At 34.3% G+C, this 21471-nt stretch overlaps 1 pseudogene; it reads right to left on the bottom strand.

Moving 5' to 3' along the window:
* Positions 1-6564: 6564 nt before the first annotated feature.
* Positions 6565-6682, bottom strand: LOC120619377 (uncharacterized; annotated as a pseudogene).
* Between the last annotated feature and the right edge of the window lie 14789 nt (positions 6683-21471).

Genomic DNA, 21471 nt, shown 5'->3' with positions numbered 1-21471 from the left:
ATGCTAGAGATATATAGAATAGTTTTAATAGTCTTTAAATTGTAAAATGTTACCTCAAACACTCTTAATTGATTAAATAGTTTGTGACATTTTAAATACTATAATTCTGTAGAAATTCTTATTCATCTCACATTTTATTATACACATCAATTTATCTTAAATTTACCTTGTGAATTTACACTGTTTTTAGTAATTTTCCTCTTTTATTAAAAGATACTTTTATCATATATATTTTTTCCCACAAACTAAAAAAAGGTGTTTGTTCTGATTATTTTTTAATAAAGTCACCCTCATCTTTTGAAACCAGTGCTTTGAAATGTCACCATTAACACTTCCTTTTATAAGTGTTAAAATTATAATGGGCCCACACAAATAAGTGGGAGGTGCTAATGGACACTTCATTTTTCCTGAATGCAGAGTATTAGAAAGAAGAAGCGGCATAGCTTTTAAAAAGCTTAGTGTTTTCTTATTAACTGAATTCTACATGAATGGTCAAAAAGGTAATGCCATAAACTATTATTCTGTACAAAATAGATATAGGATATTTTTATTACAAAATGTAATAAAAAATGTAAGGTGTGAGCTTATTTTTATGACATGTGGATACGAATTATTTTTGTATCTATTATGAAATAATCTATCTCTGACACAGTTAAATGCTTGTGGACCCTAGACTCATTACACATTCATGATATACCAGAGAAAAATCTATGTACCTATTAGCTTTTACTGAGAATAACATAAAGATATAACATGAACAATAATAGCTTTAAATCGTTCTGTGATGAACTATACCATATGTTCCTATGTGGACCTTTCAGAATCCCCATCATCCCAAAGCTCGAACAGCTGCTTCCATTTTGCAGATAACTGCTCTAAGATGCATCTTGTCCTTCCCTGTGTTGATGTCGCCTTCTGTCTCTGGAAGTTCAACTGGATGCTTATCACATTCCCCCTTCTAAACGTGTCTGCTTTCCTCCCTCATTCACTTTGCAAACTAAATACTTTCGTCTATGAAAAATTCTTCCAGGTGTGTATCTTTCCAAGATGTGTGAAAATTGATGATAAAGATTTATCCTTCTGCTTACTCTGTATTCTCGACAAATATTTAGATTTGGCCTAACCTTTATAAATGTAGCATGCCTTCTCTTCTTCTCTGAATAATAGATTGTGATTTTTCTCCAGAGTTGCTATGTGATGCAAAAGTATTGAGAGCTTGTAAGCCAAGGGCGAGAAAGTTGTCTTCCCTTTTTTTTTTTTTTGTTTGGTTGCTCTTAAAAATTTAAAGAGCATTTCTAGATCTGCAATGTCTTGTTTAAATATTAATTTTAGGGAAATTGAAATAGAGAGTTTGACTGCAAAAAGAATAATGGCAATATTGAATAATTAGTGGTTATCATAAAAACTTTGTTTCCTTAAACAAAGGATCATAAGGTTTATAATTATATTTCATATCAATGTATATAATGATCCTCTGATCATTTTATTGAGAAAAGTTTGAATATCAAGTTTTTCCTCTTTGCATTTCTTTTTAATTTCTCAACTTTACAGTTCTAGAAATAAAGAATGATTGGAATAATGTAATAGTGTGAAACATAAATTGCTTTTCTGAACTAATAGCATCATTAAATATATTGAGAACTGTGCCTATGAAAAGAATGTTTATTTATTTTCCTTTAAGAAAAGTCAGCCCAGAGTCTAGGCTCATTGATGAGGTCACAGAGGTTCTTGGGCTATATTGGGCTAGGAAACTAACAGTCACAAAGCCATGACATTAACTGGGATGAGTGATTTCTTTCTTCTCTTGAAACGCTTCCTTTAACTTGGAAAATAGGTGCCGTCTTTAGTGACCTTTTATCAAGTATGCTTCTCAAGCATTGTTGGAAAAGGTTACATCCACAAAATTATTTCCGTTAAAACACAGCGATCAATCTTGTTGTAATACCCATCCTCTCAAGAGAATTTACCTATCTGAAGTGGATGAGAGCCCGGAAAAGACAAGAATGTGATCTGTTTGAAAAACTAGACTTGCAACTGCTTAAATCACATGGCCCGGTTAACGAGGTCTCATTTGTCTCACTGTAGTTTATTATCTTTTATCAAACAATGGCAAGGCAAATTTTTCTCGATTGACATTTTTACTTTGTCTATGTTATTCTGAACTTACAAATAATGGTTTACAGTCACACTATGGGGGATTATTCTAATAAGGACTGAAAATTGGAGCAAATTGCAAGCTTCCTTGTCATGTCTATTAGTTGGTGGCCTTCACTTCACTCGAATTTAGACTCTAGAAGATGGTAACTGGGGTAGAAAGGAGGGCAAGTATTTTGATGATCCCAAGATGAACTATTGCTGTCAAACAAAACACACATTCCTAGGTTTAGGGATTGTTGAGTGTTTGTAGCTAGGAGAGATACACAAATGTGGATGCTAGGAAACTTCATGCAAACAGCTAGATTTCAGAAGACCCTCTCCCACCTGATGGAGGTAAATCATGCCAAAATCAGGGATTGTTTCTGACTCATTCAAATGTTTAAAATAAAAACATTTCTATTTCAACTACGGATAAATCTGTGGTTTATGCTTTACTATTATCATCAGTTCATGTGGCCTTCATATTTTATTACACTTAGTCGTATCTTATTAATATGTTATTAATATGATATTCATAAGATATACTATAATACTACACTAGACAATGCTACACTATACTATACTATGCTACACTATGCTATACTATGCTATGCTAGCTATATTACTCTACGCTACACTACACTATGCTATGCTAAGCTACGTTATGCTATACTACACTATACTATAATACATTACACTATACTATAGTATGCCACACTACACTATACTATACTACACTACACTGTACTATTTTACTCTACACTATACTACACTATATTCTGCTACACTATATTATACTACACTACACTATACCACATTATACTATACTATACTATGTTACGCTGCCCTCTACTCTACTCCACTAACTCTGCTATATCATACTAAACTATACTACACTACTATGCTATGCTATGCTACACTATACTCCACTACACTGTACTCCTCACAGTATTTGAGGTGGTTAAGGATGGGGACTGAGGCCAACATCAGGGGTTAGAACCCCAGCTTTACCACATTCTAGCTTTTCTGTGGCTAATTCCCTTTGACTATTAAATTGAATAATAGGATTACCTAATTTGGGGGTGCTGGGGATTTAAGATTTAATGAAACTGGCATATTTTAGAATAATCCCTGGCACATGCTAAGTGCTCATAGAAGTTAGCTGTTTGTGTGCATTTGTATTAGCTGTAGGTATAGAAGCACTTTGGTAACTACTGAATAGTCTGACTTTCTAGCTTTAACCATCTTCTCAGAGCCCCAGAAAGTCATGCATCATTCATTTCTAGTATATTCTTAACACCGAATATACTAGTCTCAGTCTCATCCACGCTTACACTGTCTTAAATGAAAACCCTTCATATATTTATAGAAAAGTGTAATTTCAGGAATAGAGCAAGATCTTATGTCCTTATCCAACTTCGAACCCTACGTAGAAGGGCATTTTATAATATACTGCATAGATTATTACATTCACGATTGGAAAGGCTCTATATGATAGGATTATTTACTTTTTTAAGAAACATAAATTTGTGGAAAATTTTAATTATTTGCTTTATCACACACACACACACACACACACACACACACACACACACTATGCTTAAAGTATATAATTTTTTTTTTCCAGATAAGCCAGATATCCTCTATCATTATTTAATACAAGTAACTTTAAAACTTCTAAATGGAGATTTCCCCACAATACTTGTACCACTTACCAGTGTACTTCTTTTATATATTATACGTTGAGCTTTTCTTATTCTGGAATCTAAGATATCCACATTACTGCCAGTTTTGTGCATGACCTCATCACATTTTCCTATAGTCTTCTCTCTTACAAAGAAATTAAAGTGCGACTTCACGGCAGCCAGGAAACATTTAACAAAGCAGGGGGACAAGATATGGTCGGGTCAAGGAGGTCCAGCGAATTATAAAGGAAGCTCAAAGGTCGATTTCTTTTCCAAGACACAGTTGCTTTTTCATGTATCCCTGGGATTAAAGAGCAAGGTCTTCGACTGCCATCCCTCCTGAGGCAAGGACGGAAAATACTGGATAAAGATATAAACTTGGACATAGTTACGATAAGGAGTTATTTCTTGTTTCAAAGGTGAAGACACAGATCCCTTAGCTGTTAGCAACAAGAAAGAGATGAGACGTGATAATTCCAAAAAGGGAATACATATGAAAATTCACAAAGGAAATTCGCACACAGAAGTGAGGTGAAGTAGAAAAGGATCAGAGTAAAAACTCACAAAAATTCTGAGTGTAGATAGAACAATACAGAGTGAGACAGCTAATTGGGGGGAAGAGATACTGAGATATTGTATATTTTCAGTTGCCATATATCACCTAATCCAAAATATCATTAAGGTATTTTACATACTCATTATTTATATTCATCTCTTCGTATTCTTCTTTGAGTAGTTTTTTTAAAAGTTATTTTAGTCTTTCATTTTCTTCTGTTCTGAGTATTTAAGTTTTGTGTCTTTACAAGCTCATATGTATTTATTAGGATGTAAGCCATATCATTGGGATTCAATATCTCCTTTCCAACAGTATTCTTTTTTACATTAGCCAATTAGGAAGAGCTCTATGTAAATCTGACAACTAATATTGATCTCTGCAAACACTAAAATCTTTTAAAGCTAATTATTATAATGCAAATATGTCACATATTTTACACTTACTATCATTCTTAAACAAAGCACGGAAGACTAACCCAACGGTTTATTTCTGCCATAGCCACCATTGTGAACATTCAGCATTGTGGTCTGTAGTGAGTATTCTGCAGACTGCTTTTGACATTCTTCATCTCTTTTTGTCAAGTTGTCATCTTCATGTCTCCTGCCATCACTATTCCTGCTTTTAAGAATTGTCTATACACGCAGTATTTCCTCTCACACACAAAGCAAAAGCTATCGTCAACTGGGGATTATTTTGAGTGGACAGAGTTCTTTTTATGACAGAGTGAAGTTATGAAGAGAAAAACTGATGTCCATAAAGCTGATCTCTGAGTAAAAAAATGTTACTTATTATTTTTTATATTTTACAATTTTTAATTAGTTAGCACCTTGCTGCATTAGCGATATTAAAAAAATGGATCACAATTTAAATTACTTTCTCTGTCTTTCAAAGTTTACAAAATATATTATACAAGATTCTCCAGTTTGGAAACAAATGTAAAAATCAGTTAAAGGATGTGAGCAGCTTTCTTATATTTCAGATCAGTATGAAATGACTCAGAAAGCTGAATATGATCTGCTTTAGCACAAGGAATATAATCAGAGCTTGCTAAATCAATCTACTTAAAATTATTTAACAATGTAAGGAATATTGATGATTATAAAGCTGAATCTTACATCATGGTTTAACAAATATATCTTTTTTTCAATACCACGGTAATATGTCGATATTTTATTATAAATACATCAGTTCATATTCAAACATTAATGCTACTTTGCAATCATTTAATATACTTTATAGATCCTTCCCAAGCACTTACTGCCTTTTTATTTTATTAAAATGAATTGAAATACATATATACATACATATCTGTATGCGTGTATGTATATATATATATGTGCATACAGAGACACAAATAATATTCAAGCGGACATGGTGAAAATAATTCTCCCTTCCACCTAAGATCCAAAGTTACACCTAATAGTGATAACCTTTCATAGAAATGAGAGCATACTAAACCACTTTTCTGAATCACTTTTTTTTCACATATCTTGGAGACTGTTCAATTTATGCATATATATATTTATTTATAAATATATATATTTATTTCAGTCACATAATAGGCTCATTCTGATATCATTATTTCTTATTATTGATCAGCATTAGGTTGCTTCTTTCAGTACTACTTCCATTGCAAAAACATTATAACTCATCCATCTTTGTGTATATACATTTGTGAAAAAAAATTTTTGAAAGAGATTTCTGGGTGAAAGGTATCTATGAATTATGCTCCAGTGATAGAACCTCATATTAATTTATTATCTCATTTACAAGATATGAATTTCTCTTTGTTTTCTAACCCTCTCTAATACTGAGTGTTATTAAAGTTTTAAATCAGCTCTTCATTTGACTGAAAATCGTTTCAGCTTTCCATGTACATTGATAGGTCATAATGCCTTCCATTTTCAAATGAGTTATTTATTAGTTATCAATTTTTAAGAGCTCTTAATTGTAACATGGCTAATACTTAGGCTATATCATATAGATGTGTTTTCGATTTATCCTTGCTTATTGTTTTAGAAATGGAGGAGATAGGTCTCATCTAGAAAGATGAATTTATGATTAATTTTATTTTTATTTTTATTTATTTGTTTGTTTTTTAGGTGAGGCAACCCTTGGTTGACCTCACAGATTGCAGGGACCTTATCAGCTTACAATCTCTTATTTTTTATATTTTTTTAGTTTTTACGCCTACAGCACCTGGTCTTCCTAGGTGGTCTCCCATCCAACTACTAACCAGGCCTGATCCTGCTTAGCTTCCGAGATCAGATGGGATAGGCTTGTTCAGGATGGCATGGCCGTAGTGATTTTGATTTTTAAAGGAGAGTTGATGACGCCAACAAGAAAAAAAATTACTCTAGACAATATCTCTAGACAATAAGGAAGAAAAAATTACTCTAGACAATAAGGAAGAAAAAAAGATGATCTAAATCATTTGCTCACCCTTCAACATTCTAAGAGCCCAACGCATGCAATTCAGGACTAAAAGAAAAATAGAATGGAAAAAGATCACCCCATCCATGAGAACAATGCCATTTCCTATGATTTCTGCTTCTTAAATGCAGTGTTCTGCTGATCTTCCACGCATAGTCACGACGCTCTTCATGAAGGAATATGTATTTAGAAAATGTAAATTACGCTTACTTAGTCACAATAATTTGGATCCTAAAAGCATGTTTGTTTGCTATTGATTTGGGGATTCCTTCTGGCCTCCCTCCCTCCGATCCTTCCTCTCTTTCCTTCTCTCCCTTTTATCTGCTTTCTCACTTATTCATCTTCTTCTTTAAATCTTGAATCTCATTCTTAACCATCATATCGAAAAAGCCATACATGTTTTGCTTCTTTTCATGGAGAACAGCTTGGTTAATGTTGGCTGCTGAGTTCCCGTTCCTGCTGACTTTGCTCAGGATCTGCTGACACAGGCGTTTTCTTCTGCCCTCCTATAGCCTTGGTTCAGTCTTTACACTATTTATCACTGTGGTTCCTGACATGATTCAGGAGGAAGGTGTGTTTCTCAGTCTGTCTTCTTCTCCCTCCCCTTGTTTGTTCGTATTTTGTTCATTTGTTTTAAAGAGAAAAAATGTTGAAGAAAAGTTTGCTATACCACCTTTAATCTAAAATCATTGTTTTCTAACATATAGTATTGTCAAAACAGCAACAGAAATCTTCTTCTAACAATATTGTCCTTAATGGGTAAGATCTTTAAAAACAGAATAACGCTCGAAAACAAAAATGTTAATACTAAATAAAAGTTTGTCCATATGGATCAAAGAGAGAAATACATGCCTTGTTAAACTGTTATTATATTGTATCTATCATAATTTAAAGACAGCTTTAGTATTAACTATTTACTAGGCTTTAACTTTATTTTGTAAGAGTGGCAGTTGTTTTTGATATTTCCGTAACTTGAATAGAGTCATGATATCAACGATACATAAATGTATACCATATGTTCATTCTAAAACAAAGCACACATAATACCCTTGAAGGCATGAAATTCAATCAATAATCATTTTGTGAAGACTAGAAATGCAGTTATAAAACATCCCATTCTATTTGTAACTTACACATGCCACTGTGTCTGAAACCCTGGACTACTGTTTTGTAAATAGTTTAAAATAGCCACTTATCTGCTTAAATACCCTGAAGTTGTCCTGGATATCAAGAATACTAAAGTGACTACTACAATTTACATTATTTCATTCATATGCATTTATTTTCAAATTAATTTGCTAGTTCGAATATATAGCATTGGAGCACTACAGTTTGAAAAACAAATGCTAAAGTTTTATCAAGATAATTATAATAGAAACAAAATACTAGCTAGCATATATATATATATACATGCTATTATTGTACTATATACTATGTATATACATGTACTCTATATAGTACATATAGTATATACTATGGTATATACTGTATACTATGTATATAATATGTACTATATACTACGTATATATGTATACAGATATATATTTTTACCAGATATTTTTCTAGATCTTATAAATAGTGTAAGAGATGAGGTGTCTGGTATTATCTTAAATATGAAGCACCTGTCTCTGAAATTCAGTTTCAGTAAGGTACTGGAGGTTAGGCAGAGGATTTTAATTCTCATCTACCCAATCATCAGGACTATTTCATTACAGTACTACAGTGCTTTCTTGTGATTCTTTTAAAGGCACATAATATTATTTTTATATGCATATTCTAAAAAACCTTATGAAACAAATCCTGAAGAAAAACTAAAAAGCTAATCGAGCCTAAAGTTGGTGGACGGTTCTCATTAATTGGAACAGAAACATCAAGATGTTCAGAAAGCCCTGCATCTGTCACGTGCCTATAGGTAGAGGCACGTGATAGTCTTTAGCAGTCTAATGTGAGGTTCTTAGTTTTAAAATACTTTATAATGTATGAATTTATAAAGAAAAAAATGTTTTTAAAGCATCCAGAAGCCCATTGTTTAGAGATAGCCACTGTTACAATGTATATATATTTCCTACCATTTCCCTCCGTCTAAAATGTAAACACAAATGTATTAATTTAATTGAGATCTTAAGTTGAGGTTTATAACCTGAAGATGGTGATTAAATTTAACCATGATAGTTTCCCCTGTAACTAATCTCAGGAAGTCTATTTTAAATAGCCCCATACTGTCCTATCCTATGGATGCATTTTCATTCAATTCTATCTCTAGTATGTCATCTATTTTCTCCCTTTGAGGGTATATGTATATATGCATAGGTTATTTTGAAGTTAGTTCATGACCTTGCTAGAACCATATACATCCAACCGTGAAATAAACAGTCTTATTCAGGGATATTTGCATATACGTAATCTTCATGTTAAATTTTTAAGAAATAAAACATTGAGCAAAAGCATATGAATAGTTTTAAATGTTGGTATATATTTCAGACTTGCTATCAGAAGAGTCTATAGTCAGCCCTCCATACCCACGAGTTCCACATCTGCAGATTCAACCACCCATGGATCAAAAATACGAGGGAGAAAAGGTTCTGTTGCTGCTGACGTGCATCATGTAGTCAGGCCTGTGATGGCTGCGTCTGTACTCAGCACGGACAGACTCTTTTTCTTGTCCTCATTCCCTAAACAGTGTAGTAAAGCAACTATTTACATAGTACTCGCATTATATGAGGCATTACAGGTAATCTAGGGGGTGACTTAAAGCATAAGGGAGGATGTGTGTAGGTTATACGCAAATACCACAGCATTTCATGTAAGGGACCTGAGCATCCTTGGACTTTGGTACCCCTGAAGGATCCTGGAAACAATCCCCCATGGATACAGAGGGAATATACCTTTCCACAAGCCATGAGCGAGGTATTGATATTGCCTCGTCATTACTCTAGATCTTTTTTTTTTTTTAAAGTCTCACTATTGGAAACACCCATTTTCATAGTAGTATAGCTGAAAATGTCTTCTCATGTTTACTAGACATTAGTATTATGATTTTTCTATCCGTAAACTTTGCTCCCTTGATGTATTTGACTTTCGAGTAAGTATGCTTTCACTTCCATCGCTTTGATCTACAGACTTGCCACGTCAGCAGTGTCCATCTCTTTCGGGAGATGGCAAGAGAAAATGCGTGGAGATGGGCGAACACGTCTCCATCTTCCAGGGTATCAGCAAGGCCCTCTGCTCACTTTTTCATGATCAGAAATAATGAAAATAATGAAAGTCGCCACCAAATGATTATAAGCGTCTATAATCGGGTTAACACAGATTATTTAGACTTCTACCTCAGGTGCTTTGTGACTGCAATTTAATTGAAAGAAATTCACACTGTCAATTAAAAATAGAGTGAAAAGTGGGTCGTGACTGAACTGCAGTTTCTTTAGAAGCAAAGGAAATAAGGTATAATTAATAGACTCCTAATTGGACAATGTGAAAACGCAGATAATTTATCTCTTCTTTTGTTCATCTATAATTGAACATATAGCATTTGAGTAATTATATAAATAAAATAGATGCATAAAATTATATTCTGATGAGAAGAGTTAGTAAAATTTTACTTTTAAATTGACTTAATTTTCTTCAAGCTCAATGCTAGGACTTCTTTGTTTAAAATAGGATCTGGTTCAGGGTTGAGCATATGATGTAAGAAAGGCTTATCGGGTATCTTCTGACATGTGAAGAGTAAAAAAGGAAAAAAAAAAATTTCCCTAGGATTGTCAAACTAAGGGATATGGGTCTGGTTTAGACCAGGAGGAAAAAAGATGGAACCCGCATTTATTACGAGTGCCAGTTACCACAGAAAATAAGTGAGCAGACGAGTCAACCCTGGAAATACCATTTGCATGTCTGTGACTCTGTAGGGAAAACTTCAGTAAAAGTGACTCTGGCCCACATTTCTTTGTATGCTTTGTCAGTGTACAGAGATAGAGAATTAGGAAGTGATGTGCAGGACACGGTCTACCTGAGAACATTGCTGACTGACATGATGAATTCTGGAAATGGGGCATAGTTCTGGGGCTGTTTGTAAGAACGTACATGAAAGCAATAGTTCTAAGAATTGAGATTTGACAAACTTGCAAATGCACTGAAAGTAATTCACGGGGAAGAAAAGGAAAGACAGATGGAATGTGGGCAGGAGGGAAAGAAATGTGTGACTTATTTGACTTACCCCGTACAAAATAAAACGCCTTAAAAGCATGCCAGTCGACATGATTTCTTGCCATCACGACATCACACAAAAATGTTTACAATAAGTTACAAGTGGCAAGAGAGCATGTGGGTGTGGTAGACCAACGATATCATGTTGGAATGATTTTCTTTGTCAAATTGTCACTCATATTCCCTTGAAACAAGAAAAAAGGAGGAATACTTGCCCTTTTATAGCATGAGACGGTAAGAGGTGTTCCTGGCAGGTCAGACCAAGCAACAGAAAAGAGAGTAGGCTCCAAAACACTAGCAGAAAAAATACTTGTTTTTGTTTTATTTTGGTTTTTAATTTTTTAATGTTTGAGGGGAAGGAGAGGATAATGAAGAAAGTCAGGGGAAGAAATTATTTTCTCTAAAAATTGAATTTTTAAATATGTATGAACATACATGAATATAAAGTATAATTAAAACAATATAGAAAGAATAAAAGGCGTAACTTAAAATTTTCTGTATCTCTTATAATATTTTGCAGATTAGGATCCTGGTATAATGTTGGATATTTTAAAAAATAGTAACACATTACTGTTAGTCTTCTGAATATTTATATATAATATATATATAAATATTTCTTGAAAGCCCTTGCCCTGAAGCTAACAAAGAATTATTTCTAGCAATGTCATGAACTAATTTCAAAATAACCTCTTATCAGAGAAATGATCTGATGTACTTTCAGTAGCATAAAATAAACCATTTGGGGAGTAATTCATGCATTATAATTTTTCCTGCTTCTTGCTTCCTAATTTGTATTACTTAAGGAGCTTGACATTGAAAAATGCTGTATTTGAGAAAAAAAAATCACTATTTCTAGGGAAAAAATTCTTCCAACTTCATAGTATATATTGTTTGCCACTTATTAACAAAGAATTTGTATATGATTTAGAAAATACAGCTAAGAAAGCCCCGCCCCCCGGACGAACCTTGTTCTCCTTGTAGCCCTATCGGCTTTGCTGTCAGATTCTTCTGTGTGTTGTGGCTGGACGTGGACCTGTTCACACCTGTTGTGTCTTCTTGGAGAACTGACCCCTTTCTCATTATGCAATGCCCCTCTTTTGCCTGATGAATTTCCTCGTTCTGAAATCTGCTTCGTCTGAAATCGCTATGTTCTCTTCGGTCTGAGCTATCGTCTTCCCATAGACTGGGTGTCTTAAACCAACAGGATTATTTTCCTACAAGGACTGGGGAGGGGGGCCATAGAGATAAAGGGACGGGGAGAACGGGGAGCCATAGCTCTGTGTTTCATCGGGAGGTCAAAATAGGATCGGTGTTTTTCACAATAATTCCAGGTAATTTTAATGCATTGTCCAAGGACTCACTAAAGCCTACACGTGTATTGATGCGCTAGAATTCAAACTACCTAGAATTCTCCCAACAGTCCTTTGTATTTGTCATTATTATCCTCAAGTGTAGATGAAAAATCTGAACTGCTGAGTGGTTAATTAACTTGCCGAAATTCATACAGCTGCTAAAGGTCATGAACAGGCATTTCAATTCCACATGTTATCTCTGGATTAGATATGCCTCTTACATCATTTAGTTATGCTATGTAAATCCCATATTTTAAAAAAATCTTCAATTCGCTCATATTAAATGTGTGTTTAATATAATCATAGCTTTAAGACAATATTTTTAGATTCACAGAATTCTCATTTTGAGTTAAAGACTGTTGCATTAAGTTTTGCTAAAGGATATAATAATTATTTATTAATTATTTAAAAAATAAACGCAAATATCTATGTAATGCATAGATCGTGTGTTTAAAATTCCTTTGTCTTTAAAAATATTTTTCACCTGTCGCTATTGAAAAAGGCCCCGAGTACTACCTTTTTGTATGTTGTGTAGACAAGTATAATAGAAAGTCTGCTATATATATATTTCAGAGACACTGGTTGCACCAATTCCAGATTCTACCAACACGAGTCAAGTAGGACTATTTTGATGCCTTATCATTCCTTCCTTTATTTATCCAAAACTTGGGGGAACAATATGACTGCTCCAGTTTCCTCTACTGTGGATTTTACTGGACAAGACAAGAGAGGAGAGCGAAGAAGTATTTATTTGGATAAGACTGATACTTTGATATTAGAATGAACTTTTTCATGTTAAAATGATAACTGTTCTTTAGCACCTTCAAATGCCTGGGAATGTGGGATTCAACCCAGGCAGCCTCCAGGGTAGAGGAAAGATGACAAGAGCAAGCCTGGATATATGGCGAGAAAAAAATCAAGTGGTTTCCTCCTTCTGAGCTATTGACTTTCGTTTATTCTGCTTATGGTAACTGCACCATTACCTCGTACTGTGACAGTCTGTTTTAATAGTATCTCCACTTCTATTTTTCCATCTCTAAGAAAAAAAATGACCCCATTGCAGATTGTAGGCCAAGTCATTATTTTTATGTCTAAATGCGTTTATGTCTCAGTCCTACTTAATATTTTTCAACGGTTTTCTTTTAGCTGATAGGTAAGTGATAGACTCCTTGACCCGCTGTTCTTCCCTCTCAACCCTCATCTTTTCGCCATACTCACTTCCCAATTCATGTCTAATCTCCAGCTGTAATCAACTCTTTTGTTGTTGTTGAGATATAATCGACATACAGCATTGTGTAAGTTTAAGGTATATGAAGTGTTGATCTGATACACTTACATATCACAGTATAATCACCACTGTAGCATTAGCTGACACCTCTATCATGTCACGTAATCATTATTTCTTTTTGGTGCTAATAACAATTAAGATCTCTTTTCATTTTTTATATAACTTTTGTACAGGTTTCTTCTCCATGTGCGACACCCTTTCCTAACACTCCCACTTATTTATCCGCCAACTCTGAGTCACGCTTCCTGTCTCAGCTTGAATGACACTTTCTTTCTGGGCATTTTTCTAAAGACTGAAGCTTTGATTAGATGCTTATGAAAGAGGCTTCAAAATAGTACTTTTCTAAGCGTAGCTCCTATAATATTAGCTTTTGTGTGATGTTAATATTTTGTATCACCCAGTAAACTAAAACTGCTGGTGTCAAGGGACCGTGTGTTTCTCCAGTGCCCGCTGCAGCTCCGTTGTAATGGTGCTTAACGTGTTTCTGAATGACTCATTGAAAGAGAGATGGAAAAATTCATTGAATGGGATATGGAAAAATCTGCAGGCATTTTTGGTGTTGCCCTGCCAATGAGTATGTCAGGCACAGTGCGAGATTATTATTATTATTTTTTTTTATAATATCTTTTGCTGCATTGAGACTCAGATAAAAATGAGGTTACATTGGGAGAATCGTTACTGTGCATTATTATCTATCGAAGCCTCCCAAAGGCACATAAGTTTTCTTTACTGCAGTGGCAAAGTCATTCTGTTATTAGAGACAATAGATGAATGGAAAAATACAGTAAGAAAGATGAAAACAAAACAAAATTAAAAAAACTTTCTCAAGGAAGCCTAACTTAATAGTGTACTTTTTGTGTCATTATGGAAATTTTGCATGTCTTTCCCTTTTGCACTCCCTTACGGGCTTGTGCCGAGTGCACAGGCCACCCCCCTGCTCCGTGCTCCTGCTCTTGATCTTGACTTCATCTCTGAGGGCAGCCCTCTGCTAGTTTGCACTGGTCCCTTTTCAGACTGAAGATCAGAGATTTAGTAACTCTTTTAATGCAATGGTGCTTGTTACTGTGGCTTTCTTAATTACTATCTAGAGATCTTTGAAGGTAGCACTAACCTAGCTCATTCGAAAAGCAGCATTAGATTACTCAGCTTGCCTTAGTGCACACAACACGTGACCATTAGGTTTCTTAATGGATTTGGAAAACTCAGTAATTTCTTGCTCAAATTAGATTTTATTAGATTTGGATGTCTTCCATACTCACTTTTAAAGATCTGTAGACGGCATAATCAGATTAGAGTCCCAGATTCAGTGGCTTACAATATATTATACCATTGTTATTGGCCCTTCACAAGCACCTAAAGTCACATTGAGAAAATATAATCCTAAGAGTTCACAAAATTAAATTCAGAAGGGGAGAAATTGGCATATGCTTGCATTGCAGAATTGTTTTTCCCTTTTCAAGATATTTCTGCTTGGTTTTCACTTACTTTTATGGTTTTCAGAAAGGAGAAAACGTGTATTCTTTATACAATAAGAATAAAACATTTTATATGTTTTGTTTTTATTGTTTTATGTGTTTTATATATTTTATGTTTTGTTTAATGCATTACAATCGTGTTTCTGAATACTGACTATAGAGACGATGACATTTTCAATAAAACTGTTCAATTCAATTGATGAGTATAAAGTTTTCTTGAACATGATGAACAGGGTTTAATAACTGATAAATGCAAAACAATAAAATCAATATCAATTAATTTCTTTTAAACTCATGAAAGGAATGGTGCATCTCAACTTTGTACAGCTCATAAAACAATGTTTCATCTTAATTGGTGTGAAAAGACTTTGGATGTCTACAGATGTAAAAACATACTTATCGCATTATTTTTAAAGCATCAATTGGATGAGATGTAGAGTACATTCGTGTTGCAGGTATGTAGTCTGCACTAATATGTGAACTTCACAGAGCTCATCTTTCATGGGAAGAGTCCTTCATCGGGCACATTTTCTAGTTTCAATTTGAACAATGATCCTTCGGAGGTTTGCTGATAGCCTGCCTATACAGTAAACACCCTTTGTACAGTAAACATCTGATGTGCTTGGTCTCCATTATTTCCTGGGCATGTTCCTTCTCGAAATGCCTGCGTTTCTATCATTTTGGGGGGTAGAGAGGGAGAGTAAGAGAGATGCTGGGTGGGAGAAGGGGCACACACGTAAACACTGTCAGAGACGGGAATAAACAAGCCTAGCTGCAGTCATTTCTCTCCAGATCGAAGAGCCCTTCCCTGCTCCCCAACATGATATTATTGGGGTGACACACAACAGTTATTCTTAGAAGCACCCTGCTTGTTCTAGTTTGAGCAACTGTTTTTTTTTCCTTCTATAATCCAAAAATATTAGCTTTTCATTAAATCTCATGATTGTCTCTTTAAATAAATTATTAGTAATCTCAGTTGTAGAGCACATTAAATGAGGAGTGTTAGGTGGCTGTTGGTAACAGTTAGTTTGTCAAGGAGTGTTTCACACTTGGCTGAGAGCAATGTCACTACTTTGCGTTTTAACTTGGGGATCATGTAATTTATTATCTACATGGAGAAGATATTGAGACCAGACAGGGGCGCTATTAACAGTTATACAGGGAAAGTGGCTATAAGCTAGCGCTGTCCCATGAAACCAGCATACTAAGTATAACACTTCAGCATGTGTATGCGGGTTAAAGTGCCGTATCGACACTATCATAACACTGTCATATCATTAAGGGAGATAATTTGAGAGGAAATGTTTCAGGCATGGAGGAACTAAGGAAAGAAAAGGCAGGAAAAAAAAAATGAAAGTAGAGATGTGGGAATTAGTTTCAAAAAGTCACAATTAAATCTATGGCTCTAGGTTAAGAATGCGAAGGCAGAGACAGGAAAAGAAGCTGGAGTCCCCAGTACTTTTCCAGGATGTACTGTTTTGCAGAAAATGAGCGCATTACAAAATGAGCTTGGGAACGGGCAGCATCTACTCGGAACAGAGGGGAAGAAGAATGACATGCTATTTTGTCAAAAATTGGCTGCTTTACCAAATTCCCTATCCCAGAATTCAAGATTTTGGTTGTGCCACGGATTTACACTCTGAAATATTAATTGTAACAAATATAAAAGCTAAGTGAGAGCATTGAGGAGCCCTAATAAATTATTTCAGACAGATCCATACGGGGTGATCCTTGGAACCTTAATGGTATTTAAACTTGGATTCTAAGCCCTGTGTGGTTTGGGTCTTATCCTTTTCACTAGTCCCTGACACGTGCATTAAAAATCTGTTGATCATCACATGCTAATCAGCACAGGAGTTAGTTCCTTTGGCATTTTTCCTTGTGGGTATTTAAGAATGTCTTATTTCATTGTGCATCTAAAAAGTAAATGGCCCCTGGAAAGTCCTACTTTATCTGCGCTTCAACCATGTAGATTCCTAAAAAAACCATACTGAGCCACTGATTCTGTGGGCAGTGGTCTGCTGGTAAGTCATCAGTACATAAGGGGTGAAACCTATATGCATCTTTTTCAAGCTTCTACTAAAGTCATATCCACGAATATGCTGTTGGCCAAAACAAGTCACATTACAAAGCCCCAAATCCAGTGATAAGGATGGACATTCTGACCAACAAGAAGCACAGCAAGACCACAAGTATGTGATACCATCCTGGAGAGTGGGATTTGAGGACCCATAATTTATTCACCCACAACACAAGTTCTCTCATCTCCATCTCCTCCGGTTTTTCCTTAAGTACTTTTCATGTGTTGATCCACAATTTGCAATACTGTCCTCGAGTGTGATCACTAAAATGGATCAGGCTGCCCTTTCTCTAACAAATAATGCAAATGTCTGAGAACACTTGTTAAATATCAAAGCTGGTGTAAATAAAAGGTTTTGTTGTTTAATTCATGCTAAGTTGGCAAATTTAAAATTTAAGTCAGCAAATGGGTGTCTTTTAATCTGAGCTCGGTGGGATCCCACACTTTCTGATGGCTTCCAGCTCCAGCATGGACTAGCCATGGACCGTGTAATGTTCCACACCCCGCAGCACTAAGATTTTGTCATCAGATACATCCCTTGCTCCTAAAAATGATCTCATCATGTGTGTTCAATTAATATTGGCTGAATAAAAATATAAAATAATTCATGGAATCATTAAATGTGTATTTAGCACTTCTATATTTGATAAAATGTAAATCATTGACATCTGTGTTTTCCCCTGATTTTACATTTTTCACATGGTGAACATTAAATGGATCCCATAGTGAGATACACACAGTTTTAAATATAAAGGTCTCTGGTTATTAGATGTGTGCCCTGGGGAAACATATTTAATCTCATTTTCTTTATGCATAAAATGAAGATGATAATATCTATTTCATAATGACTTATGAATACTAAATAAGTTATATAAATCATGTGGTCCAGTGTTCAGTCCATTTAGTTACTCAACTTTTTTCATCCTTTCCTTAATAGATATAATACTTCCATTGCTTTTCAATGGCAATAATAAATTGAAGTATATATTTTTACATCAGGTTTGTCCTTATTGAAGCTCTGGCTTAATGAGTATATCCCCTTTTTTTTTCCATTAAAGTTGTATAATATTCACATTTTATTTAAAAATCCTCTGTATAAAAATATCATATATGACCCTCTTAATATTCTCCCAACTTTTGATCCAATGATTACATAAAAACTGTATAAAATGATAACCACCATTTGGTGGTTCTGAATAATGTTATTTTTCTAGCTTATTTTATGCCCTGATGTTCAAATAAGATAATTTTATAACTATTGCAAAATAGCATATTACTGTTAGTTAATTGATTTTTGGAAAATGCCATTCTATTCCTATAAGAATAAATAAAATGTCTTTATCAACAGTATTATCATGTTCTATTTTCTTCATCGTACCTTCCTAAGCCGCTTCACAGAAGAAATGAGGTACAGATGAATAAAACATGCATTTATCACAGTGGGTAAATAGAAAGTGACACATTTTACATCTTCCTCATCCCTTCGCAACTGTCAGCCAGGGGAAGAGTTGCGACAGCCAGAGAATAGAATGACCCAGCAAAGAGCTGCATTGAGAAGTAAGATTTAGGAGTTTCTCAAATCATACTAAAATGAGAATAAAGACAGAATCTAAATGTATGGGAGCTTATTTTTAATTTTTTGTATCATCAAAATTTAGCCATTTTAAGTGAAAAAATTGAAAAAAGTTACATATTTACATACTATGATGTATCGTGTATATTCTCTGATTGAAATAACAATGGGTATAAAAATATATAAAGGTTCATGTCCAATTCTTTTGGAATTATTACTGCACAGCTCGATCCAAAGTTAAGAAGCAAAATTCTAGTAGTTACAACTCCATAAGCTTGAGAAAAAAATGGTGCAAGGAAATAATTGGGTTCAAAGAAAATAATTATGAAAGTGTCAGAGATGACTATTTACTAATAAATACTAAGGAGAAAAGTTGAGTTAAAGGAGCAATGTAATGTGTCCAGTAGTAGTTTATTAGTGAGAAAATAAATTCCCTATTTATGTTAATAAAATTACAATAACCCTCCACAGGGCAGGAAGGTAATAGCACAAACTAGAAAGAAAATTTGTATTTTATAGTAAAAAGCAAAAAAAAAAAATCATATTTAAAGATATGTCATTACACTTTAAAGTAAGGAATATCTGCTTATTATATCGACAGGGTACTTCTTACTGTCTACTTGATCCAGTCAGATATTAACAAGCTTTCCAGTGAAGTCATTAGTTTTAGTTGTTTAATTGACACGTTCCCATGACACTGTTTTTTTTCCTTTAGATTTTATGTTGAAAAAATAGAATTTAAGAGCACATAATAAAATTTTAAAAATAGGTATCATTTAGGCAGGAGAAGAAATGATTCATTCTTACTACTACTCTTCAGATATATGGGGATTTCAAAGTAGAGGATGAAGACAATGATTATTTTTTTCTCCTAGTAACTGTGAAAGTCATTGAAATTGTTGGGCGAAATTTAAGTACAGAGAAAGACTTTGAGAAAGAATACATGGTGGCTATGAAAATATGTTCTTGGGGAAGTGAATAACCTGTAGGTCCTTGACTTTTTAAACACATATGCCATTTTAGGTAGAAATTTGCTTATAGGCAGAGAAATAAACTAAATTATCTGCCAAGTCCCTTTTAGTTTGGCAGTTGATTTGTACATAAAGAAACTTAATGTACTATTGGATTAACTTGCTTGATTTTCTCCTTACAAATCAAAGAGTTAAGCACTTATTTATGTGTCAACTACAAAACTAATATGTAAAGATATTGGCTCAGGCCCCCTGTAAATGTTATTATGAAGCTAGAGCAATGGAACTTATGGGACACACTACTAAAAAGTCATGAAAAAGAACCAAAGTCATAGCATCGTACCTTAAACCTAATGAAACATTTAAAGTTGGCTTCTAAATAGCTGGAGCACAAAGTGGTAATAAAACGAAAGAAGACCACGAACTTTTGTGAGCGTCCTGATGCAAGGCACAGCGGGCTCACAGTTACCCGGGCTGAGTTATTTCCCTTGGCTTTCAGGAGACTCATCTGATTCTGTGACTTCAAAAGCTTATTAATACCTGGAGATTTTTTGCATATGAACTGAAATATGTAAATGTGAGATAAGTTGATTATAACCACTTTATTGGCAGGTGCAATAGTATCATCTAGAAACTACGAAGGAAGCAAATACAGTAATTAACAACCACAGGCCCTTAAAAAGCCTAGTCTCCAGAATTCCACCAAGAAAAACAAGCACGGAAGAAATTTTAAAAACCTAACAAATAAACTATTTTGACTCATGGCATTATTTATTAAACATTACCTTTTATAGTGTTAAATCTCATATCGATAGTTACTAAGATCAGCTTCCAAAATACAAATGCTATTTGTCCGCTAAGTACACTGTCTCCTGCCAGAGCTCTGCCCTCAGGCCCCCCACCTTCTGTTTCTCCTTGATGACCTCCTTTGCTCACACGGCATCAGGCCATGTGCAGACACTGAGCCTCTGAGCGTCATATCCATGACACAGGTATGCTAACTTATATCCCCACACCACTGCTTTAGTTTGCCATTTCACTGCCTCTAATGAACACACACATGCACACCCACACGCACACACACAATTTTCCCCTCCAATTAAAGGCATATATATATATGCCTTTATATATATGCCTTTATATATATGTGTGTATATATACACATATATGTGTATATATACACACATATATGTATATATATATACACATATATATATATATTCTCTGAATTATGCCCATCTGACAATTTTTTACCATTCTATCTCCTTATTGTTTCACATTTTCAAGAATAGCCTTTCCCCTATCCTCTGACATAAAGTATATGAATTCTACCTATTCAAATCCCTTCAAGCAGACTTATGGAAGAAATTTGCCTTGCTTTGTATTCATACAATATTTAGCATTAAATATTTTTTTGTTATGACTCATAATGAAGATGATACCTTTTTAAAAATTATTTACTTTTCTATTTCATGTTCCCTTGTTCAGGATTATTCCTTAGTCTGCCAAGGGCATCCATTTGCTCCAGAAATAAATAGAAAGGATTTATAGAAAAAATACAGAGAGAAAGAAGGAGCAAATATATTCACTCTTTGATATTTAGAGTAATATTTCAAGATAATAGTCTTGAAAATTATGCTTTTTCAGAAGACTGTCTTGGTTTTTTCACCTTTCATTGACATATAAAGACACTTTGTTTTCATTAGGTCATAGAAATTTAAT

This window comes from Pteropus medius, unplaced genomic scaffold, assembly GCF_902729225.1.
Source record: "Pteropus medius unplaced genomic scaffold, Ma_sr-lr_union100, whole genome shotgun sequence".
NCBI classification, from domain to species: domain Eukaryota; kingdom Metazoa; phylum Chordata; class Mammalia; order Chiroptera; family Pteropodidae; genus Pteropus; species Pteropus medius.
The sequence above is the reverse complement of the archived record's forward strand: the minus strand, read 5'-3'. Positions and strand labels throughout refer to the sequence as shown.